The sequence below is a fragment of the Eretmochelys imbricata genome, chromosome 20 (assembly GCF_965152235.1).
Source record: "Eretmochelys imbricata isolate rEreImb1 chromosome 20, rEreImb1.hap1, whole genome shotgun sequence".
In the NCBI taxonomy this organism is placed as follows: Eukaryota; Metazoa; Chordata; order Testudines; family Cheloniidae; genus Eretmochelys; species Eretmochelys imbricata.
Window position 1 is genome coordinate 4558810 of NC_135591.1, and position 10853 is coordinate 4569662.

Consider the following 10853-nt stretch of genomic DNA (forward strand, 5'->3'; position numbering starts at 1 on the left):
TTAAAAATCAGATCAGGGAGTGTTTAATTTCCATTGCTGAATGCTGAGCAGCCACTGTCTGGTCTGCCCCAGGATTGAAGGTTCTGTATGTTTGGCTGGTTGGATTTGGGTGGGTGTGACGCTTGGCTAGAAAGGGTTAAACATCCTGCAAAATAAGTAACCCACAGAAGACATGTGGGGAGATAATTTTTGTGTATTTACATATGTCTGAGTGGACAATGTAATCAACAGTCCCTGTCTATGCTGTATTCTGATATTTCAGAGGTCAAAAGAACATCCTATCATGTAAATGAATTGTAAACACGGGACATCTCAGTATTCATCTCTCTTTGAAATGTACTGTGAATGGTGGACAAACAAGCAAATGGCCTTATGTTAATTCGTATAGCTAAGTACCGGTGATGGACCTCCTTCAAAGTCATCCTAATTACCTTTTGTTTGCCGAGGAATTCCAACTTGTCAAAATACATGAAATTATATAAAAGATCCTTGGGTCCTATAACAAAGTGAGCGGTTCTCTTGGTTTTTTCAATGGGTTGCATGCAGTGGGGGTGGGACTCAGTTTCCCTGGGCGTTACTGGTTTAACGAGACGGTGGGAGAGGGAGTTTGTTGTTACAGAGGACCAGTGACTGAACTTGGGACCCCGGCCAACGGCCTGGAGAATGGATACCCCAGTGACTGGTGACCCAGCTCGGGACTCACAGCAGGTTCTGGCCAGTGGGAGGACAATGGGCTGCGAAGAGAGGACCCCGGTGACCTGACCAGCCGGTTCCAGCCAGAGGAGGACAAAGGTCGGCTGAGAGGAGAAGAGGCCCAGGTGGCTTTGTTTACCTGGATAGAAGACAATGGACAGAGGTGGGGTTTGTGGGGGGTGATATCATCTGCCCAGCTGGAAAGCGCAGGGTCTCTGGCTGGAGAGAGGGAGCAGGCAGAGCCCACCTGGATGCAGGAGAGACTTAGATGTACTGTGCTGAGGGAGGCCAGGCCCAAGAGTTTCCTATGCTGTGTTCAGACACTCAATAAACCCTGCTGTTTTCTGCTGGCTGAGAGTCACTCCAGTCTAGAGAACAGGGTTGCATTATTCCCTCTGGGAGTGGAGGCCCCGGGGGTCTGGAGCGAGTGGACTCTCCTGAGGCGTGCTAAGGCTCAGAGAGGTGCAGTTCCAGGAGGTGGAGGGGCTTAACCCTCAAGAGAGAGTGAACCCCCGAGAAGGACTGTCCCACTGAAGGGGGTTCCCTCCATGGACCACCCAGGCCAAGAGTGGACACGACCTGTGAGTCTGTGACAGGTCCTGATTCTGTCATCTCAGATCTGCTTAGACTTCATTAGGGGAAGTTTGAGTCACAAGACTGAGGTCCCAGTTATGCTGGTATGCCCTGAATATGAGATTTGGACATTGGACTGTGACCTATGAACTGAATTCTAAAGGAACTCTTTGCAACTACAAAGCTCACCATCTTTGCTATGAATCTGCACCTCAATTAATTGAGCTCATGTCTGTATGTATATTGACCTTTTAACCATACTCACTCACACTCTCTCTCTCTCTCTCTCTCTCTCTCTCTGTTTTTTAATATGTTTAAGTTTAGTTACTAAGAATTGGCTGGGTTGTGTATTTGGGTAAGATCTGAAACATGCATTAACCTGGGAGGTAATGTGTCTGATCATTTGGGATGGTAGACCCTTTTCTTTTGTATGATGAAATAAAATTTACAGAAATGTTCATCATATTTGATGTGGGTACCAGGATGGAGGCCTGAGGCTGGATCACTTTAAGGGAACTGTGTTGTTTGGACTTCTGAGCAACCAGTAAGGTAATAAAGAAGCTGTTTCATGCTAGCTTGGTAAATCTAAGTACTGGAATATCCACCAGCTTTATGGGGATTGTCTGCCCCATTCTTTGGGGTTTGCCCTAATTAATTGACCACAGCTGGCTCCCCACTAGGACCCCGGTCACAGTGGCATAGTCGTGCTTGGATATACATTACCACAGGTTAATTAGGTTTTTGGATCAGAACCACACGTTTGTCAAAATATTATTTTGATATTGGAGAGTTTAAGGGTTAAAAATCAGTTACAGTGAGTGACCCATGATCAAGATCCTGACAGAAAAAGCCTGAAAGAATTGTACTCACAGAGGCGGTTGTTTTAAGAAAAAGATCCCAGAGCAGGAACTGAGAAATCTGTTAATTGCCAGTGATAAGGAAGCAGACCCAGTGAAAATGCTTGCAGTGAGAAACCAGAAATGAGGAAAAAATTGCTTATATGGAAGGAGAACCTGCTGAAAGAGAACACCAGTGTTTTGAACATGAACAAAGAATGACATATATTTGATTTCAGGAAGTGGAAGCTCAGGCAAAAGTGGACAGACTTAAGCACCAACTGAAGAGAATAAAGGAACAACAGGAACTGTATCATTCTGGAAAGCCAGCTCCTCTCAACAGCAAAGATGGGGATAGAATCTATCCAGTTTGTAAGAATGTTCGTACGTTGTTTGACTCTAAGCAGTCGTCTGTGTGTAACCAAATTTACCCCAACGCTGCCACCTTTTATGTAAATGCTTTTACTGTGAGCTCAGGCGAAGGTAACCCCATACCTTGTGCAGAGAATGTAAAAGTCAATGGAAAAAGCTGTTTAGAGCAAATTACAGCTTCTAACATCACTCTTGTTAGAACAGATTTTGTTCAAAGAGGAAGATTATTTACCAGATAAGAGTGTGAATATTGTAATCCTCTATGAGTTTACTGTAAGTGTGCCTTGAGCCAGAATCCATCTTGAATGGAATGGTGTTAAACATGAAGTTATAGCTGGTGTAAGGAAGTTATTGCCTAAGGATCTTTTGATTGGGGATGAGACTAAAGCTTTGTTCAGTCAGGTTAACATAAATCAGTCACAGGAAAGAAATATTCCTGAACCTGTATCTACTGGGGCAAGGATTTGCCTATGGAGGGTTTCTCCAAATGTTTGTCTGTGCAAAGAAGCAGTGCAAACGTGGAAGAAATTTCTGAGTGTCTGTCTGGTATCTCAGAAGTGAATCTGGCTTTAGATAAAGCTCAGGAAGATGTTTCTCTAGAACAAATTAAAATTGGTGATCAGGTTAAAGCCCTAACTGAGGAAGGAAAGGGTACATTCTTGGTAAGTGATGGATTGTTGGCAAGGTTAGTGGAACATGAGTATCCCTATACCTTACCTGTTAGCACTGTGGAGAATTGTGACAGTGAAGGAAACGGTCCTGTGTCTGTCAGGGGTAATGACTTGCCTATGAAGGGAGCTACCCTAATCTCCAAGCAATTGTCTGTGAACAGCCATGTGTGCTGGGACAAAGGAAAGGATATCCCAAGGTATTTTGTCTGTTAAAGGGGAATGTTTCTCCATCTCTTTTCTGTTTGTAGAGCAGACAGAAAAAGTTTGTCAGCCTATGATGGTTGAAAATTTATCTGTTAACCCAGGCCTGATTCTGGATACAACTAAAGCCCAGGAAGGAAGTGGTCCCGAATTTGTGTCTGCTAGGGAAGATGACATTGCAACTAGGTTGCATCCAATTGATGTCATAAATAGCTCCCAGAGACCAAGTCATTCTGGTGCTTCTATTTTGCCTGTTGCTGGGTAAAGATATGACAACCTTGCCTGATCAGGGTGATATCATAGCCAGGGCACAAGAAAAACATGAAGGTGATTTGATTATGTTACCCACTGACAGCGTGGAAACTTGTAACAGGAAGAGAATACTTCTAATCTTTTGATTACGAAGTCGAGCAGTTTACCTGAAAGGGGGTTTTGTGAAAATCCTACTGATGGGTCAGAAGGGATTCTGGATTTAAGTGAAACCCAGAAGTCGTCTGTTATTGCTCAGGAAAATGTTCCTTTAGAGCAAGCCCTAGGTGAAAAGGATAAGGGCAGAATTTCTGTGAAAAATGAGTTGTTACTTAGAAAGATTCATGAAAAGGAAAATCTTCAGGGTAGATTTTGCAACTGATGGGTTTGGAAGTGATTTGATTGAGTTAACGCAGGGTGAATCACTATATAGAGAAAGCAACAGTTTGTTTGGAGACTTGTTCCCATTTCTAACTGCCAGAGTCTTTCTGAGGTGTATAGATCCAGGGCCAATCAGAGGGGGGGCCAGGAGGGCCATTTGACCTGGGCCTCAAGCTCAAAGGGGGCCTCAAATTTAGACACTTGTTAATTTTTTGGCATTTGATAAGTTTCGCAACTTGTTTTTATGCCCATCTTTATTGGACCAAAATGTGACACACACACAGCTCAGAGCTGCAAATTTAAGCAAATAAGAGATGTGATTTGGTAAAAGACAATTTTGTTAACTGATATAGATTGTGTCATATTAAAGAGTTAAAAATGTTCATAAATATTAATTAAAATATATTGGTTCTGATGGCACAAGGTTAGACCGTGATGAACGTGTCCTCTCAGATCAGCTGATTATATAAACAAACCACTACTAGTGGCTGGTGCTGGATCAAGTGAGTGTTGAAAGGTAGAGAATTGTTACATTTTAGTGTCCTTATAGTTTTACATCTAGTTGACTAAGGAATTATTTGTGTGTGAGAATACTCATTATTATTTTCATATGGTAGCTAAGAGAGGTGACTGGTTGGTTGGATGAGCCCTGGGCTTGGTAGCCAGCATCATAGGCTTTTGAAGTCTATAGGCCCAGCTTCAAGGTAAAAATTTGTGAGGACAGTCTTGAACAGTGAGTTTCGGAGGACACATGTTTTAAATTTTTGGACATTATCCCTGTGTCTGTATCTGTGTCTGTGTTTACTATAATATATATATGTCATCCCTTTGTCTTCAGCTCAGCCTGTTATATTATACCTTGTGTGCTTGAGTTTTGATTCAGTGAGAAGGATAATAACCTGTTTCATTTTGTGTTCTTAATTAGTATTCCTTCGTTTTAAGTCTTTTCAGCTTTTGTGTACCATTCAGTATTTGTGTACGTTTACAGTAGAAGATGCCAGTGTAGATAAGCTACTTATTTACAGAAGAATATTTCAAGTGTGGATAGGTTACAGATTGACCAGATAGATCACTATGAAGAGGAGATTTGAAAGTGGTGCAAGAAAGAGACAGCGAAAACAAATGAGTGAAGCAGCTGCTAAGAGCTCAAAGCCAATACCTTCATTTCTCACACCACTGGAAAACACTCCTTACCCAACAAACAATGCTACAGATAATGAAAACTCCGCAACTGCAAAAGGTGATATTTCAATGTCAATACCTGAACACGAGGACAGTAGTCAAGAAGGAGATGTGCCAACAGTAACAGATGCAGCAGAAGATCCTGTGTACGATCAAGAAACTCAACAGCAACAGGAAGATGTAGATCTTACGCAGCAAGAGCAATTCATGAGTACTACAGGTTTGACTGTGACTGACATTGGAATTATTGACAAGAGCAATGCTGCCCAAATGCAATCTTTTCTTCAAGTTAGTTGTTTTGAAATTCCAAGTAACATTCCACGAGATGCTGATAATCATGCTTTCCCTACTCGTCTGCTGACAAAAACTCTTCCAAACAGTGAGACCTGCACAAGACACTGGTTATGCTGGAGTACGGAAAAACAATCTTTGTACTGTGCACCCTGCTTCATTTTGAACAAAAGCGTTGCAATTGCATGAGTTCTCTCTGATCAATCAGGATGGAGCATCAACAGAGGTTGGAGGAAGTTGAAAGACCGAATACCATCACATGAGAGTTCAACGTTGCACAAAGAAAACTATGTTGCATGGAAATCAGCCAGTAGGGCAGCATCAGCTGAAAGTTCAGTTGAGAATTTACTCCTGACTGAACTCTCTGCAGAAACTAATAACTGGAAAAAGACTTCTTGAGCGCATCCTGAATGTCATCCTTTTTCTTTCTGAGTGGGGATTGACTTTCTTTGGTTCCAGTCAACGTATTGGTGATCATGCAAATGGAAACTTTTTACGCATAGTTGAGCTCCTCAGCAAATATGACCCACTTTTATCAGAGCATGTTAAACATGTTAGAGAATTGCAAGAGAGTCGAAAGCGCATGCAAGTCCATTATCTCTCCACACGCAGACAAGTTTATTGAGCTATGTGGGTCATTCGTACAAACAACAATTCTTGAGACTCGAAATGCCAAGTATTTTTCAATCATTGTGGATGCCACTCCAGAGTGTTCTCACAAGGAACAGACTACTATGGTTATTATACTATGATATGTTAAGATTGTAGACAGCTCAAAATTTTCAGTTGAAGAAAGGTTTATTTTGTTTGATAGTTTCATGAGAAAAAGTGGAAAAGAAATTGCTGCTCGATTACTAGCAATTCTAGAAGGTTTTAAATTAGATTTTCAAGTCTGCATTGGTAAAGCCTATGACAATGGATCCAATATGGCTGGGATATACAAAGGTGTACAAGCAGTTCTGCTTGAGCATAATTCAAATTGTATTTTCTCCAGCTGTGGAAACCACACACTAAACCTTGTAGGTGTTGACTGTACTGAATCATGCAAGGAGGCAATTACTTACTTTGGAACTGTTCAGCAAATATACAGTCTCTTCAGTAGCAGTCCACAAAGGTGTGAAAATTCTGAAGCAATATCTTCCTGTTTCACTGCATGGGATGTCCAAAACTAGACGGTCTGCACGGGTTGATGGTGTTCAGCCAGTTGCGCAGCATTTGAATTAAGTGAAAAAAGGGTTTAAATGAGCTTGAATCTCTCAATCTCACTGCACAGGCTTGAACTGAACTTCAGTCTATTCGGAAACATGTCCAAATTTGAATGCATTCTGATGTCATCTTTGTGGATGAAGCTACTTACAATGATCCATCAAACTAATCTAGTAATTGAAGCACACAATGCTACACTTGATGTTGAGAGGGATAACACTGAAAGTCTTATCAATGACATTCAACGGATTTGTGAACAATGGGATGCAATCCCGACTGAATCCAAATTAGTCGCACAGAATATTGGCATTTCATCTGAGCTCTCCACCAATTGCAACTTACTTACTGAATCTGATGCCGAGCAACGTTATAGGGTCAATGTCTTCCTTGTTGTCATTGACTCTATTCAATCAGGTCTCACACGTCGATTTGAGTCTCTGCGACTAATTTATACTAATTTATTCCTTGGCAGCTCAACAGACTGAGTAATAAAGATGTGCAGCTGAACAATTTCATCAACAGTACAACAAAGAAATCTCAAAAGAGCTCAGTAATGAGGTCATCTTCCTCAAACGAATATATTCCACAAACTTTAAATTGGATTGCAAGCCAAAGGAATTGCTTCAAGAAATACTCAAACTTGGACTCTCTGGGGTGTTTCCTAATATCACAGTTGCATTGCGTATTTTTGTCAGTTTGTCTGCATCAGCGGCTTCAGGTGAATGCACCTCCAACGTGTTGAAGAAGGTAAAGAACTATCATCATTCAGCTATGGGACAAGAGCGTTTGAACGGGCTCGCCATGCTTAATATCAACTGTGATGCTGCATGAAAGCTAGATTTTTTTCCTCAATAATTAGTGCATTTGCACAGAAAAAGGCTAGAAAAGCATTTGTTAAATAAAAAAAAAATATTCAAATTATGTCTCACTCTTTTTTTGGTGCCTTATTTTGTTTTCATGTGTCGTCATTTTTTATTTTTATTATGGCTAGGGGCCTCAAAAGCTGGAAGTGGCCTGGGCCTTTCTGGACCTCTGGGAGGGCCTGTGTAGATCCACTGACTCTGCTTTAGAAAGACCCAGTGTGGATAGCTTTGAAAAGGTTTCAAATGAAATAAAAACAGTTAGGGAATTTAAACAGCCCTATAAGCTTAACCAGCTTGTTGGGGAGACGATGTTGTTGGAACATTAGTGTCTCCATGTTGATTCTTTAAGTAAGCAGTCTGTGACTCAGGAACTGAGGAGAGATTGGGTTACTGGGTTACAAGGATGCAGGGGAGAGCAGGCAAACTCTCATCTCTAGATATTTTGGATATGTCTTGTCATCTCTTAGTGGACTTGACATTTGATTCCATGTGGAAGCAGAGGTTGGTAAGGGAAGGATAAAAGAACCTTGAGTCTAACATGCTTGTGAAAATGGATGGAATCTCTTTAAGGCAGAGTCCAGCCTTCAAATTGGTAAAGCTTGAGGATCTGAAAACTAGTAAACAAGCTAGGGTCTGTGTTGATGCAAATTACCTGACTGACTGGGGGGAGAAATACTTGCCTGTAGCTGTAACAAAAAGGACACACCGAGCCAGCCAATGAATTCTGTTAAGCAAGAGAGTTCAGATTTTGACCCAACTGGACAGGGAGGAAGGAAAGGATTAAACCTTGCAAATAAAAGCCACAGGTTAACCCTAAAATACCAAAACCGCAAGGAATTGGTTAAACTGAAAGCCTATGTTAAGGAAGACCCTGAGGTCAAGAAAAAGCTACAAAGATTCAAAAGTGACGTTGAACAAGTTGACCTAAAGAATGATTTGTCTAAACCAAAGGCTTGGTGTGACAAAAACAATTGTAAATGTACACTTGTGATAGAACTGATGTTATTGCTAATGATTGTAACTAACTTGTTGCTGATACCAAGAACTGTAAAAATGTACAATGTGCAGGGTTTTTTGGAAACATGTTAGGGGTTATACATAAGAAATCATCATGGTGTAAAAGCCTTCATGGTTAGACTTTTCATTACATGATAACACACACTATGTGAAAAGGCCTGGTGATACGGATATTTCTCAGTTAGTGCCTGTATCTAATCTTGAAACTATACACAGCAGAAAAATCACTACAAGCTTGAACTGCTGTGCACAAAGGGAAACTGAGGTACAACGCCTCACAGCCTTCATGGCTGAATGCCAGAATAAGTGCTCTTTAAAAAACACCAGTAGCTATGTTAAGTTAACACATAGTGATTCCAGGGTTTGGTCTAAAGAGTTTCACAAAGTATGCGCTAAGTTTTTGGCTGGGGCCAAAGCATGCATCAATAATTTGGCCTTAAAAAAAAATTAAATGGGAACACAGCTCATATCAACATTGGAAGGTCCTTAAGGTGTATCCAGGAGCTCTAATTTCGCCCTTCCACACCAGTCTCACGTTGGGGGTATGATGCTTGGCTAGAAAGGGTTAAACATCCCACAAAATAAGTAACCCACAGAAGACATGTGGGGAGATAATGTTTGTGTTTTTGTGTATTTACATATGTCTGAGTAGGGTGGACAATGTAATCAACAGTCCCTGTCTGTGCTGTATTCTGATAATTCAGAGGTCAAAAGAACAGCTTAACATGTAAATGAATTGTAAACACGGGACATCTTGGTATTCATCTCTCTTTGAAATATATTGTGAATGGTGGAGGAACAAGCAAATGGCCTTATGTTAATTCGTATTGCTAAGTACCAGTGATGGACCTCCTTCAAAGTCATCCTAATTACCTTTTGTTCCCTGAGAAATTCCAACTTGGCAAAAGACATGACATTGTATACAGGAGCCTCGGGTCCTGATTCTGTCATCTCAGATCTGCTTAGACTTCATCAGGGGAAGTTTGAGTCACAAGACTGAGGTCCCAGTTATGCTGGTATGCCCTGAATATGAGATTTGGACATTGGACTGTGACCTATGAACTGAATTCTAAAGGAACTCTTTGCAACTATGAAGCGCACCATCTCTGCTATGAATCTGCACCTCAATGAATTGAACTTATGTCTGTCTGTATATTGATCTTTTAACCATATTTTCTCTCTCTTGTTTTTTAATACATTTTAGTTTATAAGAATTGGCTGTAGTGTGTATTTGGGTAAGATCTGAAACATTCATTAACATGGGAGGTAATGTGTCTGATCCTTTGGGATTGGTAGACCCTTTTATTTTGTATGATGAAATAAGATTTACAGAAATTTTCATCATATTTGATGTGGGTACCTGGATGGAGGCCTGAGGCTGGATCACTTTAAGGAACGTTGTTTGGACTTCTGAGCAGTAAGGTGATAAAGAAGCTGTTTCATGCTGGCTTGGTAAATCTAAGTATTGGAATATCCACCCTCTTTATGGGGATTGTCTGCTGCATTCTTTGCGGTTCGCCTTAATTGATTGACCACAGCTGGCTCCCCCCTAGGGCCCCGGTCACAGTGGGCATTAAAATTAAAGACTATAAAATGTTACCCCTGAATGAAGTTGTTTGGGTTAGATGTACTGAAGGTGGTGGGTGAAACAGTCACTAAAATGCCTGGGAGAAAAGACTTTGTTAAAAGGACAGTGAAGTCCTAAGGTGAGCTCCAATTTCCAAATTTTCATGAGGTTCAATTGTTCCCCTCATGTATGAAGTCCTACATGAATCGTGTACATTTCAAAGCCTGGTAGGTTTTGTTATCGGCATGGCTCATGTGACTTTCTAGGGTTGGTTTTCCCTCTTACAGGCCACATCTTCTATTGGTGTAAACTGGCATAACTCCATCACTCCATTGGTGCTCGGGCGATTCACACCAGCTGGGAACCCAGCCTCGTATCTGTATGACTGTACTGACCCTTGGGAAAAATAATTTTCTGAAAATTCCTTCCCTAGTTGTATTATTGTAATGCCTGGGAGCCGCAGTCACAGACCTGGACCTCACTGTGTGAGGTGCTTCATGAAGAGAACAAAAACAGTCCCTGCCCCAAAGAGTTTGCCATTGAAGTAATCTCTTTCCCTCTTTTTTCCCCCATCCCAGCACCTCTCCTTGCTTTTTGACAGCTATTGCAGAGCGAACCATCCACAGAGATGCTCAGAACTTTCTTGTGAGAGGTGGCAGCTAATTCAAAATCTGTGCCTCTCCGTGAGTCATTTAGTCTCTTCCCGTGTGTGTTCGTTTCCTTCGACTTGTGCACATTCCATCTACCATTG